The sequence below is a fragment of the Magnolia sinica genome, chromosome 19, assembly GCF_029962835.1.
Source record: "Magnolia sinica isolate HGM2019 chromosome 19, MsV1, whole genome shotgun sequence".
Classification (NCBI taxonomy): Eukaryota; Viridiplantae; Streptophyta; class Magnoliopsida; order Magnoliales; family Magnoliaceae; genus Magnolia; species Magnolia sinica.
In genome coordinates, this window is record NC_080591.1 from 26,419,478 (window position 1) to 26,434,956 (window position 15,479).

The 15,479-nt window shown below is 35.4% G+C and overlaps 1 long non-coding RNA gene across 1 annotated transcript; it reads left to right on the top strand.

The window, feature by feature from the left end:
- The first annotated feature begins 1,411 nt into the window (after positions 1–1,411).
- LOC131235139 (uncharacterized) lies at positions 1,412–14,478 on the top strand. Its single transcript, XR_009165959.1, has 3 exons — positions 1,412–1,729; positions 12,480–12,632; positions 14,296–14,478. It is a non-coding gene; the product is annotated as an uncharacterized LOC131235139 (long non-coding RNA).
- The last annotated feature ends 1,001 nt before the right edge of the window (positions 14,479–15,479 follow it).

Consider the following 15,479-nt stretch of genomic DNA (forward strand, 5'->3'; position numbering starts at 1 on the left):
ATTTTCGTGGGACCACTAATATTCACTGTGGACCACTAATATTATCTGTGGTCCATAGTGAATATCAACGGTCCATAGTGAATATGAGCAGCCCACTGTTAATATTAGCAGTCCACAGTGAATATCAGTTGTCCACTATTAATATCAACGATTCACGGTGAATATCAGTGGTCCATAGTGAACATCAGTGGTGCACTATTAATATCAACAGTTCACAATGAATATCAACGGTTCATAATGAATATCTGTAATCCACTATTAATATCAGTAATCCGTAGTGAATATCAATGGTACAATATTAATATCAATAGTTCACAGTGAATATCAGTAGTTCACAATGAATATCAACGATCCATATTGAATATTGATAATCCACACTAAATATTGGCGATCCACAACGCTAAATATCAGTGATCCACCATACAACATTCATCCATTACAATATACTTCAATTTCAACATTCATTCATTATAAAAATTCATTCATAACAACATTTATCCATTACGACAGTCATCACATTCATCCATTACAACATTATTTTACATCATCCTTCCTTTTATAAACTCCCACAATTCATATATATATATATATATATATATATATATATATATATATATATATATAAAGGGAACCACCACACCCTCATCTCTTTTAAAAACTCCCACCATTCATTAAAAAAAAAATGGAACTAAGGAATGAAGAAGGAAAACCATCATCCCTTTCACACCCTCTCCCTCCCATGGAAAAAACTAAGGAAAAAGAAAATGGCCAAATGGCTCTCATGTTGTAAGGTCCCTACGTTTTGAACTCATATACATCTTATGTGAGGCCTACTAGATTGTCTTGAAGTAAATCTATCATGTCCACATATAAGGGGTTTTAATTTTATGTCACCGGCTCAAGTTTGAGAGTAAAACTTATCACATATGAACCACATCAGAGAAAATAATTTAGAATTAACTTATAATTTAGTATAGTTGTGGGCCACAGAGAGTTTCAAATAGAATTTTTTTTTTTATTTTTTTTAGATTTAAGGTTATCTGATTAAAATGAATAGATCAAACCAACCAAAGGGTGGGTCGAATCCTTGTTTTTGGGTGCCATGTCCCATTTTCAAGAAACCTTTTTCCTTCCGAGATAAAAGCTGATGCACGAGGAACAACCGTGACATATAGGCATTTTCATTCTTTAAAAAAAATGAAAAAGTGCCCTTAGGATTAGAAAGAACTTTAGGGCCTATTTGGGTAACCGGCTTAACACGTTTTACAATGGATGGGATTTGCCAATCCCTGATGTGACGAGCGAGAGCGTGTTTGGAATGCCACTGCCTTTCCACATATTAAGAAGGATTGAATGCGTTGACGGGAGTCAGTGGGATTTCGAGATCCCTGCGGATACGCTTCTTTCATTTCTTATCCCTCAAGCCGCACCCATTGTCTTTCCGAGGACACCGTTCGAACCCTGCGCGATGGAAAATCACCTTATCCTCTCACCTGACCCCTATGGACCGAAGACCGGCATCCGTCTTCTTCCATCCCATCGGCTGTAATCGCAGGAGATGGGAGGAAATGGCAGGATTGCGTGGGTTATTTATCCCCCATTTGGAAGGATTGGTTGTAGATGGAGGGAGAAATCCAAACCTTACGTGCACAGGCATCGTTGCAATTTTAGAGGCTGATTTTCGGTGCGGTGTCTTCGGGGATTCATTCCTCGAGTTGGATTCGAAGAGGTATCTCCATCTACTTTCCAAATATGTCTGTTTAACCCGTATGGATTGTTGCATGCATGCAAATGACGTAGTATTTGAAAAGGCCTAGCTATATGTCCTAGAGGGGGGGTGAATAGGACAATGCCTTATAACAACGGAATTAAAAAGAATATGATAGCCAAAATAAATCACAATGCAAGTAAGTAAAATAACCTTAAAATTCAGATCTTGAGAGGTTGATACAAATGTTGTTCTAAGGACAACCTTACACCAAAAACCAGAGTTTATGGTAGGACAACCTTATTTCTAGAAAGATCTTTGTATCAAATCTCAAACCGAAGAGGAATACAGAAATAAATACAAACTGAATTGAAATAAATTGTAATCACAAATGTATTATTTTAGGGACAGCCATACACCATAAAAATGGCAGGGCAACCTTGCTGGAATAACTTTTAAAGGAAATTGAATATCAAGCTGATAAAGGAATAACAGAAAATAAATTCTAAACTATTACAAAATTCTCACAATGCTTGAATTAAATGATTACAACATTCACCACCATACATACATCTCACAAAAGAATAATTAAAGATTAGAAGTATAAATCATTCAACCACAACACAAGGGATTATAGTGGTTCGCCTGTGTGTTCACCAACTGTTAAACAACAGCCACACAGAATGCTACTCCACTCCTAATATCCTCACACAGGGGATATTAGCGTTCACTAACAAAATAGGTTTTCCCAGGTTCACCCAAAACCTTTACAATTGTGTCTTTGTCTGTGGGCTTACACAATTAAAAAACCCCACTTCTGAGTTTTCCTGGCTCTCCTCAGATAACCAATACAACAAGATTTTTCTAACAAATCTTGAAAGAAACCAAAACAGAAAGGAATTTACAATTAAATGTAAAATACCTGATTATCTCCTTCGTTGTAGCAGCCCGGTAGAACCAAATCAAAGTAGATGATTGAATGTCCAAGTTCAATGTCCAGTACTCGATTACAATGGTTCTAATTCTAATAGATTTTAAATTAAACCAAATAGGGCTTGCCTTAATTGATTTTGATTCCAAAGAAAGGGAATAACAATTCCTCTTATCAAATTAGATTGGAATAGCAGAAACAAAATCAATTAAATAAAGCTAAGGAAAGAGAATATTAAATAAGCACACTTAGCTTAGATGGAGCACAGAATTATCTCTCAGAAGTTCGACGAAGATTAGCTTGAATGGATTAATTAATTCGATGATTTCTTCTGAGATTCGTGCACTATTTATAGGTGAGCAGATCGCGTCTTCGACTGGTCTAGGGAGCTCTTCGACTAGTCGAAGCAATAACAGATATTTGAAAGATTCGGCGGGATAAGCTTTGACCGTTCTACGACTGGTCATAGGTCACCTACGACTGGTCGAAGGTTTCCTTCGACTGGTCAAAGAACCTGAAAAACAACGCTGGATTTTGATTCGAAGTTTTTCGACTGGTCGAAGATGCGGTCGACACTGTTCCTTCGACTGGTCGAATAGATTCCTGAACTAGTCGAAGCCTAACAGATTTTATCTGAAAATTGTAACAAACTCACGACTGATCGAGGAATTTCTTAGACTGGTCGAAGCAACTCTAGGACTGGTCGAAGAGGGCCTAGGACTAGTCGAAGAACAGACCAAACTTATGTAACATAAACATTCGACTTATGTATCCAGAATGACCTACTTCTAAGGTCAACCTATGGTCAGTCAAACCTCAACCATGAAGTAAGGACATTGAAACATTAGGAACTAGTGACCTTGAAGTATGAGCCTTGAAGTCTTGATGTAGTTGAAATCTTGATGTAGCTCAATCTTGAAAGTGTCTCTTTACAAACTGCCTTGTACTCTTCTTGAAGTCTTGCAGCTTGAGTCTTGTCTTGTGAGCAGTTCTTGCATTCAAGATTGATCCTTGTACTTGTGAGCTTTGCTTGTTGTGAGCTTAGCTTGTTCATGAATGTTGATCCTTGAGAGAGCTTCACTTATGCAAGTTATATATAACAGTGATTTTGGCACCACAAATTTGACAACAGACAGGGATATAAACTATAGCACTTACAATCTCCCCCTTTGTCAAATTAGTGACAAAACACATAACCAAGATAAACATAAAGTAAAACAACTGGTTAAAGAGTTATGAACCAGGTCATATAAATTGGCTTACCTGCAAATCAATATTCAATATTCAACATTCAACATTCAACCAGTTTCATTCAACTAGTTCAAACATACTCCCCCTAAGTAACATAACCAATGCTACTCCTCTCACAATCACATCGTTAAGAACAAACCATTCTCCCCCTTTTTGTCACAATATGACAAAGGAAACAACAATAAAGGAGAACTAAATAAAGGGATATATGAGAGTAAATATGAGGAGTTATGAGAGTATAGCAAAAAAGTGATAGAGATACTCAGCATAGCTTCACATAGAATAAATATCCAGCATAAAACATAGATAGTATCCAACTCAAAATCAGTCAACCAAGTGCTAAGTTATAAAGTTATTACGGACCATAAGTCTCATATAAACTAGTCAGAACCAGAACCAGATGACAGAACAGGAATAGAGGATCAAGTTGGTGCATGCCTTTGTTCAATCGCCTAAGATATTTGCGCATGTACTTGAATTGTAAATCATGAGCAATAGACATGTTTTCCAACTTTACATTTATATTCTCAACTTTATCCTCTAATGCACTCAGACGAGCATCAACATCAGATGGTTCAAAATCTGGATCATTTGTTGAGTCAGAATCCAGTTCCTCAAAAATGTCATCCATATTAATGTCATCACCAGCTTCTTCATGACCACCACCACCACCTTGTTCAGGAAGTAGATCCAGCTTCATCTTATTGATATTAGTATTGTTGAAGATCAGATGATGGATTGGTGCCTCATCAACCGGCATATCGACTAACATATGTGTAGCCAATACGGTCATTAAATAGGCAAAAGGAATGTCACTATGACCAGGATGGAGTCTAAACTGAAGAATGAAATGATAGATTAAGGATGGTAAACAAATCTGAGTACCATTGGAAATAGCATGGATAACACGAACCATAAATGAAGTCAAGTCAGATTTATTATCCGAACGAGGATACAGATTAGACACAAAGATCTTGTGGAGAATTCTGTATTTGGGTAACAAATACCTTGCGGGAAGCGCATTCCCTTTTTGTATCCATTGAACATCCATGTTGCACAAGTCTCTAAAGAGCATGCATTTTTCAGACATTGAGGGTTTATCAGTTAAGTTATGGATAGGAATACCCTCATCATTCACAGGAATGTCCATAAGGGCTGAAATTAAATGACGATCAATGTCAAAAGGCCCTTCTCTAGTAGATATTTTAAAAGTTAAATTATCCTGTGAGAAAGCACTAATACATGTAAACATGGATTGGGCAATGGACCGGTATGCAGGCCCACCCCAATGTAATAAGTTAACCCAACCTACAGCTTCAAGCATAGGAAGGATGTCAAAAGGTGCAATATGATTAACATCAACAGGATGTTCAACAATAACATTACGTAATCTAATGTCCCTAACATATGATGGATCATCATTGGGAACAAGAAGATGACGCTTAGAGATAACGGTCGATCTGGTGGAAGAAGAAGGACCACGGGAAGTAGTTTTTCTACCTCTAGAAGCCATTTGCAACAAGGATATCAAGGAATTAAGAAGTTGCAAAGGATTGAGAAGTGGGTTTACTCAAAACAGATTTTTCAAAATCCAAACCCCAAATCTCAATGAAATCCAAAATAGAAAGCTTCAAGCTAGAAAAGTAAACAATCTAGACACAAATCTGCAAGAAAAACGTAATTGGAACACTAACCTTGAAGAACATGAAAGATGGGTTCGACAAGTCGAAGCACGGCTCCTTAGAGAAGAAAAACAAAATGAGGAAGAAAGCAAAAATCTCCAAATTTTAAGTGATTCCCGAGTTCTACGACTGGTCGTGGATATCTACGACCGGTCGAAGGTCGACTGGTCGAGTATACTCACGACAGGTCGAAGAATGTCCAAAAATTCATATTTCTTGCAAATTATACAAAAATTGGAATTCAATCTAGCAAATATATACACTATAATACAAGTAGGCATAAATAATCATTTTAAAATGCACATGCTAAGATCAAATTTCATCTTTTTGAACCTGCTTTTATCGAGAGGTTTTGTGAAAATGTCAGCTCGTTGATCTTCGGTAGGAATATATTCTAGAGATATAACTTTTTCTTCTACTAATTCCCTTATATAATGAAATCTAATGTCAATGTGCTTAGTACGAGAATGCTGAATAGGATTTTTTGAAATATTTATCGCACTGGAATTATCACATTGTAATAACATAGAATCCTGTTTAATTCCATAATCACTTAGCATTCGTTGCATCTAAACAAGTTGTGTACATGCATTACCAGTTGCGATATACTCAGCTTCAGCTGTTGAAAGTGATATAGAATTTTGTTTCTTACTAAACCAGGAAACTAGACAATTTCCAATATAAAAACAACCACCACTGGTTGATTTTCTATCATCTAGATTACCAGCCCAGTCAGCATCCGAGTACCCAGCTAATTGGACATTGGTTTCATGAGGATACCAGAGACCAAGATTTACAGTACTTGTGACATATCTAATAATTCGCTTGACAGCAATCAAGTGAGATTCTTTTGGATCAGATTGATATCTTGCGCAAATACCAACACTTAGAGAAATATCAGGTCTACTAGCAGTTAAATATAACAAACTACCAATCATACTCCGATAAAGTTTTGAGTCAACATTTTTACCATTAGAGTCTTTTGAGAGTTTCAGGGTAGTACTCATAAGAGTATCGAAATTCTTGTCATTCTCAAATCCAAATCTCTTGATTAGATTCAAAGCATACTTAGATTGAGAAATGAATATTCCTTCAGGTTGTTGCTTTACTTGCAATCCAAGGAAATAAGTCAATTCCCCAACCATGCTCATTTTGAACTGTGATTTCATCAAATCTGCAAACTCAGTAGTCAAGTCAGTACAAGTTGATCCATAAATGATATCATCAACATAAATCTGCACCATTAAGATATGATCATTATGTTTTTTAACAAACAGAGTTTTATCAACAGATCTCATTTGAAAATTATGACTTAAAAGAAATTTTGTTAGTTTCTCATACCATACCTTAGGTGCTTGTTTTAATCCATAAAGTGCCTTGTTAAGCCGATATACATAATCAGTATTTTTGGAATCTTCAAAACCCATTGGCTGTTCAACATAGACTTCTTCATGTAAATCGCCATTTAGAAAAGCACTTTTCACATCCATCTGATAGATCTTTATCTTTCTAAAACATGCAATGGATATAAATAGTCTGATAGATTCAAGACGTGCTACTGGTGCAAAAGTTTCATCGAAATCAATCCCTTCAATTTGAGTATAACCTTGTACCACTAGTCTAGCCTTGTTTCTAATTATATTTCCACACTCGTCAGACTTATTTTTGAAAATCCATTTTGTTCCAATGATGTGTTTATCTTTAGGTCTTGGTACGAGATACCAAACATCACTCTTCGTATCGAATTTTCTCAAATTTTCACGATCACGTAAAATATAGCACTTGCTGCCAAAAACTCGAAAGTATTTAACAGTAGGCTTTTTATTGAACCACAATTCGTAAGCCGTTTTATTATTATCTTTGCTAGTGTAGACTCGGTTAATAATATAGCAAGCTGTGTTGACTGCTTCAGCCCAAAGATTTTTAGAGAGCTTCATGCTATTCAACATGACATTAGCCATTTCTTGAAGCACCCTATTCTTTCTTTCTACAATTCCATTTTGTTATGGAGTTTTGGGAGCAGAGAATTCATGTAATATTCCTTGGTTGGTACAGAACTTCTCAAAATTGCTATTCTCAAATTCAGATCCATGATCACTACGAATTTTACTGATTTGAGAAGATTTTTCAGTTTGAATCCTTTTGAAAACTTTTCTTACTTCTTCAAGGGTTTCAGATTTATCCCTTAAGAAGACTACCCAAGTGAATCTGGTAAAATCATCAACTATTACCAGGATATACTTTTTCCCACCACGACTTTCTGTTCTGGTAGGTCCTATCAGATCCATGTGGAGAAGTTCGAGTGGTCTTGATGTGGTATTTGAATTCACCTTTTTGTGTGAGTTCTTTGTTTGTTTGCCTATTTGGTACTCACCACATATTTTATCTAATTTCTAAAGTTTGGGTAAACCTCTTATAAGTTCTCGTTTGCTCAATCTATATAAATTTCGATAATGTACATGTCCAAGACGTTTGTGCCATAAATCAGTCTCGTCTGTATGGACCATGTAACATGTTTGATTAGATGAGCTGGATTCGCTAATAATATAGCAATTTTCAGACGTTCTACGTCCAGTTAATATTACAGAACCCTTATTGTTTAGTATCTCACAACTTTGATTAGAAAACCGAACACTATGGTTATTATCACATATTTGAGATATGCTAAGCAAGTTATGTTTTAAGCCTTCAACATATAAAACATTTTTAAACACAGGAAGATTAAAAAGTTGAACCGTACCTTGGCCTATAATCTTGCGATTGCTACCATCACCAAATGTGACTGAACCATCAGTCATATCTTTCAGATTCGTGAATAAAGCTCTGTCACCTGTCATATGCCTGGAGCATCCACTGTCTAGGTAGCACTCTGAATGACTTGTTGCTTTGAAAGCTGTGTAAGCAACCAAGCAGGTAACTTTAGAAACCCATTTCATAACTGTTTTGGGTTTAGGAACATAGTTGGTCTTCTTTTGTGTATATTTGTAGGAATGACCTATAGAGTTAGATTTTAAGAGCTCCTTGAGTAAATCAACTATCTTTTCAGCTAATGGATTTCGTTTCTGATTAAAGTTGACATGGCTGCTTCTAGGTTTTTGAAAAGTTTTTGAATTTCTAGAAAAATCTTGATAAGTACTTTTCCCTTTTGAGTTTGAGGACTCTCCTTTAACAAACATAGGAGGAGTATACTTTTGTTTAGGAGGTAGATTTTTATCATAGACCAACCCGGATCGATCGCCACATTTTCTTGATCCGGATAACACATTTACTAACTTTGGATCACCTTGGGCATATTTCCAAGTGTCCTTTAGACTCAGAAGAGAAGATACTTCAGTTTTAAGTTTCTCAATTTCAGATTTTAAATCAATAATTAGGGAGTTTTTGAATTCCAAATCGCATTTTGATTTTTCAAAACAATCTGAAATTTGTGATTTTTCTAAGACAAGTGATTCAAAACAATTTTTGAGTTTAGAAAACTTTTCTTTTGAAGTTTAAGTTTGTGACAATTTTACAACTTTCCTTATATAGAGCATTGTAAGCGTCTTGAAAATCATCTTCATTTTCACATTCACTACTCGATTTTCTTCACTTGTTGAGTCATTATCGAAAATGTGAATTTGGCTAGAGTCATAAGTTCTTTAACCTCATTGCCCAACTCGGTTTCAGACTTTTGATTCAGAAGAACCTTCAGAATCGGATGATTCATCCCATGTAGCCAACATACCCTTCTTCTTGGGTTTGTCCCTTTTAGGACATCTATTTGCTAAGTGCCCATATTCTTGTCATTGTAACATTGACTATCTTTCAAAAAATTTTGAGATTTGGGTCTAAACTTCTTTTTATCATTTGATTTTTGAAAATCAAACCTTTTCTTGCTTTTGAAAATCTTATAAAATTTATTATATAAAAGAGCCATATCATCATATAAAAAAGAATTTTCTTTTGAATTACATTTAGAAGATTTTAGTGTGATAGATTTACCTTTAGGAGCTTTAAAGTTTAACTCGTAGGTTTGTAGAGAACCAACTAGTTCTTCTACCCTCATGTTATCCGTATCACGAAGTTCCTGGATCGCGGTTACTTTAGAATTGAACCGTTCAGGAAGTGAGCGTAATATTTTTGCACACACTTTACTTTCTGGGATTTTATCGCCAAGACCCCACATTGAGTTTACAATGTCATTCAATTTAGTGTAAAAGTCCATAAACATTTCAATTTCCTCCATATGAATTTCTTCAAATCTGGTTGCGAGGAGTTGGACTTTAGATTTTTTTGACAATTGTAGTACCCTTGTGTGTCATTTCTAATATATCCCAAGCTTGCTTTGCAGTATCACAGGAAATGATTCTTTTGAACTCATCCGGTGATAGTGCGCAAGTAATTGCATTTAGTGCTTTAGCATTTGCACTACTCTCACTTTTCTGAAGAGTGGTCTATTGGTAATATAGTGTGTCTTTCATATATTTTGAACCATCAACCCCAGTAACTTCCATAATAGGAGGTTTCCATTCAATCACTGTGGCTTGCCACACATTTTCATCCATTGATTTGAGGAAGATCCTCATTCTGGCTTTCCAATAGGCATAGTTGGAACCATCAAAGGGTGGAGGCCTTGTGACTGAAAGGCTATCAAAATTTGACATCTTAAATAGCTTAAATCGTTAGCTCAGGAATTAAATCCAAGAATTAAAAAAGAGCTATTAGGCTTTGATACCACTTGAAAAGGCCTAGCTATATGTTCTAAAAGGGGGGGTGAATAGGACAATGCCAAATAAAATTTATAACAGCGGAATTAAAAAGAATATGATAGCCAAAATACTTCATACTGAAAGTAAGTACAATAACCTCAACATTCAGATCTTGAGTGATTGATACAAATGTTGTTCTAAGGACAACCTTACACCAAAACCGAGTTTACCGTAGGACAACCTTATTTCTAGAAAGATCTTTGTATCAAATCTCAAACCGAAGAGGAATACAGAAATAAATACAAACTGAATTGAAATAAATTGTAATCACAAATGTATTGTTCTAGGGATAGCCATACACCATAAAAATGGCAGGGCAACCTTGCTGGAACAACTTTTAAAGGAAATTGAATATCAAGCTGATAAAGGAATAGCAGAAAATAAATTCTAAACTATTACAAAATTCTCACAATGCTTGAATTAAATGATTACAACATTCACCACCATACATACATCCCACAAAAGAATAATTAAATATTAGAAGTATAAATCATTCAACCACAACACAAGGGATTATAGTGGTTCGCCTGTGTGTTCACCAACTGTTAAACAACAGCCACACAGAATGCTACTCCACTCCTAATATCCTCACACATGGGATATTAGCGTTCACTAACAAAATAGGTTTTCCCAGGTTCACCCAAAACCTTTACAATTGTGTCTTTGTCTGTGGGCTTACACAATTAAAAAACCCCACTTCTGAGTTTTCCTGGCTCTCCTCAGATAACCAATACAACAAGATTTTTCTGGCAAATCTTGAAAGAAACCAAAACAGAAAGGAATTTACAATTAAATGTAAAATACCTGATTATCTCCTTCGTTGTAGCAGCCCGGTAGAACCAAATCAAAGTAGATGATTGAATGTCCAAGTTCAATGTCCAGTACTCAATTACAATGGTTCTAATTCTAATAGATTTTAAATTAAACCAAATAGGGCTTGCCTTAATTGATTTTGATTTCAAAGAAAGGGAATAACAATTCCTCTTATCAAATTAGATTGGAATAGCAGAAACAAAATCAATTAAATAAAGCTAAGGAAAGAGAATATTAAATAAGCACACTTAGCTTAGATGGAGCACAGAATTATCTCTCGAAGTTCGACGAAGATTGGCTTGAATGGATTAATTAATTCGATGATTTCTTGAGATTCATGCACTATTTATAGGTGAGCGGATCGCGTCTTCGAGTCTAGGAGCTCTTCGACTAGTCGAAGCAATAACAAATATTTGAAAGATCCGGCGATAAGCTTTGGCCGTTCTACGACTGGTCTAAGGTCTCCTTCGATCGGTCGAAGAACCTATAAAACATCGCAGGATTTCGAGTCGTCGAAGAACCTGAAAAACAACGCTGGATTTTGATTCGAAGTTTTTCGAGTCGAAGATGCGATCGACACTGTTCCTTCAATCGGTCGAGCAGTTCTGGACTAGTCGAAGAGGGCCTAGGACTAGTCGAAGAACAGACCAAACTTATGTAACATAAACATTCGACTTATGTATCCAGAATGACCTACTTCTAAGGTCAACCTATGGTCAGTCAAACCTCAACCATGAAGTAAGGATATTGAAACATTAGGAACTAGTGACCTTGAAGTATGAGCCTTGAAGTCTTGATGTAGTTGAAATCTTGATGTAGCTCAATCTTGAAAGTGTCTCTTTACAAACTGCCTTGTACTCTTCTTGAAGTCTTGCAGCTTGAGTCTTGTCTTGTGAGCAGTTCTTGCATTCAAGATTGATCCTTGTACTTGTGAGCTTTGCTTGTTGTGAGCTTTGCTTGTTCATGAATGTTGATCCTTGAGAGAGCTTCACTTATGCAAGTTATATATAACAGTGATTTTGGCACCACAAATTTAACAACAGACAGGGATATAAACTATAGCACTTACAGTATTCCCATGCCATAGAGCTTATATGTTATTAGATATCTTCTTCTATGAATATAACTAGTTGGATTTGGGGTTTTTTCATATGGGGCACTTGTATGGTAAGAGTTGGGAATTTCCTTCAGTTATGAATTTTCTAAATGGTTTTAAAAAGGTATGAAGACATGATTAAGGTGAAGATTGCTGTTATTTTTTAAATTATTTCCACCATGATTTGCATTAATCAGGGAAATGCGGAAATATTGATCATATATGTTTTTCTTACAAACCCTTTTTTCAGGGCTCGTTTTGGTGGGAAAGGTATTGAGAGATTGTAGTATATAGGTTTCATAAGTCTGTGATTTGCTGGCCATTGAAATGTGGGTGATAGCATTCCTTCTCCCACATAATCTCTCCTTCACTTCCAGTGTATGGATTCTAGACTGTAACATTTGTTATTCCATTGCACCATGTTTATATCCGTGCATAGCCGATGGGATACATATCTCTTACTCATCTAGGATGGCCGCTGTTGTAGGGATTTGCAGTTGATTGTACTACTTTAGTTTTTACGTCAGTATTGTCATTTGTATAGGATGACTGTAAGTTTTACTCTAAATTGGATGACTGTAATTTTTTTTGGTGTCCTTGTGATATATTTAAGATTTGCACCCCTTGAAAATGTGAAAATGGCTTTCTCTAAATTGAAATTTCCATTTCTTTATAACTTGGAAATGTCTGTGTAAGTGGCAGTGATCTGTTTTGTTTCCGATCGTAATTTGTTATTGTCATTTGTTCGGTTTTGTTATGTTCTAGATAATGTTTATTTCATTATGTTCTTCTCTTTTGGATGGCCTTTTCATTTATTTTTTTTGGAGATATGACCAATGGCACAGATTTACACTATTTATTTGCTCTTAAATGTCATTTGCTTAATGAATGAAATTTGAATTTTATATTAGAGAACAATCACAAACTCTATTTCTCAAAATACCTTTTCGACCCAAAAAAATTCCAAACCCACAAGACTTGAGAAGAAAAAAATAAAAATTGTAATAAATACACCACACTTTTCATCCCCTTAAATCCTTTATAAAAGAATTCAAAACGACCATGAATCCTTTAGAAAAAATAAAAAATCAAACTTAGGACATACCCCACACACTTCTTCCCAATGCACTTTTTTAAAACAACAGTAGTAAGAACCCTTCCTATAGTTTTTTGACCAAAATCCCTTTTTAGAAAAATCAATTTAGACCATACCCTACAAATTTCTGCCAATAACCACACCAAAAACAGTAGAACAAGGGGATGAAATTTATTTTATTTTTTTTGTTTCCCTTCCCTTCTGCAACTGCTCTAAATAATACCATCCAAAAAAAACCCGTACTTCAAAAGACAATATAGAATACTTCCATTGATAATATAGAATACAAGTCATATAATATGGTGTGGGAAGTCCATTCAAATGGCTCTCTATACCAACCCAGTTGTACTGTAGGGCTCACTCGTGTAACTGTACACCTTTATATGCTCTATATACCAACAGTAGAGCATCTTATTTTTTGGTCACACAATCCATACAGCCCAGTAGTCCATTATTTGCACTTTATTATCTATCTTTGGCATATATTATCTATAGTGTGCTAATCTTGGAGGAATTAATAATGGAAGAGGTATATTATCCATATCTATTTACTCCATCTCTTTACTCACATTTTACAAGTGATATATCCAATAGAATTTCCATTTTTTTCCATAAAATTTCGAGCATAGCAAAAGGAAAAATAGTAAATGGTGTGGGAAGTCCATTCAAATGGCTCTCTATACGGGCTCACTAGTCTAGTTGTACACCTTTATATGCTCTATATACGTACTGTGGAACATCTTATGTTTTTGTTTACACAATCCATACAGCCCTGTAGTCCATTATTTGCACTTCAAAATTCTATCTTTGGCATATATTATGTATAGTGTGCTAATCTGGGTGGAATTGATGATGGAAGAGGTATATTATCCATATCTATTCAAAGATGATGAATTGTAGATGTGTTCTGTTTTTTTTAAAAAAAAAAATTGGCGTAACTTCATTGTAGTTGTTGCCGTAAAAAGTACAGCAACCGAAGAAGTCATTCAATACCCAAATCCAATCACTCAATTCTGAAAGGTGTGATTATCATGGCCCCTACTACAAAGATATTGTATCTTTTATTTTAGTTCATGTTTTGATAGAATTTATTTTGAAATCATGCATATTTCTTTCAATATCCTTCATTATCCTTAATTTGAGGCATACTTACAGCCATCCTATGTCAAAAATGAGGTTGTTGAAATGAAAAAACATAGAATGAAAGTATCACATGACAAAGGCCCTATTGCATATGTATTCTTTGTTTGATCACAAGTTTGTATAACTCTGTTTTCCAAAATAAAGTGATTGTTTTCCAAAAAAAATGGTTTATTTTCTCCATCACTACATTGGCTGTAAACAGATACCTATATGTGAATATGTCTCAAAATTCTACACGTAGAAAAGATGGTTGGAACAGGATGCCAGTTTTGTAAGAAAGGAAACAATATTTCCTTATTCCTTGCAAGGGTATGATTTCTGCCAGCTGTGCAATATCCATTTGAAACACAGGTCAAGATTGTAGTAGCTTGTTCTGTACTACATAATTTCATTCGTCAGGAAGACGAAACTAAACAAGATTTAGACGATATTGGTATACCCGTGGGGGATGTAGAGAGTAATCCTACACCAAATGGGGTATCAACAATGAATGAGCGATAATGGCTAGTTCAAGTGACACAGCGGGAGAAAGAGGCATGGATCAAAGTTCGTGATGAAACGCATGTGGACAGACACCCAAATGAATAGTAGGAATAGATAGGCTCCTTTTTTTTATTAAATGCATTGACTTATCGGATAGGCACATATATGTATAAGTAAAATATGGTCGATTTGAACACTATTATTTTGGACTTACATATTCACTTGGTATAATTATATACTCTTCAATGCATGAATAGTTGCTAGTAGAACTGTACACTTCACTGTTTATTCAGTTTATAACTATTTGTTAATCCACACATTAGGTAAGATGTCCGACAATTGGGTAAGTAGTACACCTACGCCGACACAGTCCCCGGCGAGGTCTCTAGTTCTACCGACACGTTTTTCTCTACGCGAGAAGACTGTGAAATTGCTTGCTGAGCCTCTATTGCGAGCTGCAAAGATCAAGTGGACCAGAACAATGGATCAGATATTGTTCAATACATTGATGGAGCAAATCGCTTTGGG